At 59.9% G+C, this 332-nt stretch overlaps 1 protein-coding gene across 1 annotated transcript in view; it reads right to left on the bottom strand.

Annotated features, from left to right (window-relative positions):
- LOC104409336 (protein ZNF783-like) overlaps positions 1–332 on the bottom strand; it is a gene marked incomplete at both ends in the record, with an annotated part of 780 nt that overhangs the window by 227 nt on the left and 221 nt on the right. The window lies entirely within an intron of this gene.

Below are 332 nucleotides of genomic sequence, written 5' to 3'. Positions count from 1 at the left end.
TCCCCCCCCCACCCCACCCCCATCCCCATCCCATCCCACCGCTAATCCCAACCTATCTCCATCCCATTCCATCCCACCCCCATGCCATCCCCATCCTCATTCTGTCCCATCCCCATCCCCATTCCCAACCTATTCCCATCCCCATTCTGTCCCATCCCCATCTCTAACCCATTCCATCCCATCCCCATCTCCATGCCATCCCATCCCAGCCCCATCTCCATCCCATCCCCATCCCATCCTCACCCCATCCCCATCTTTACCCCATCCCACTGGCACCACTCTCCACAGGAGGCACCACCAGGACAAATCCTCCCCATGCCCACCACAGCTCT

Source organism: Nestor notabilis, unplaced genomic scaffold (assembly GCF_000696875.1).
Source record: "Nestor notabilis isolate BGI_N333 unplaced genomic scaffold, ASM69687v1 scaffold21627, whole genome shotgun sequence".
In the NCBI taxonomy this organism is placed as follows: domain Eukaryota; kingdom Metazoa; phylum Chordata; class Aves; order Psittaciformes; family Psittacidae; genus Nestor; species Nestor notabilis.
This window is presented reverse-complemented; position numbering and strand designations above follow the sequence as displayed.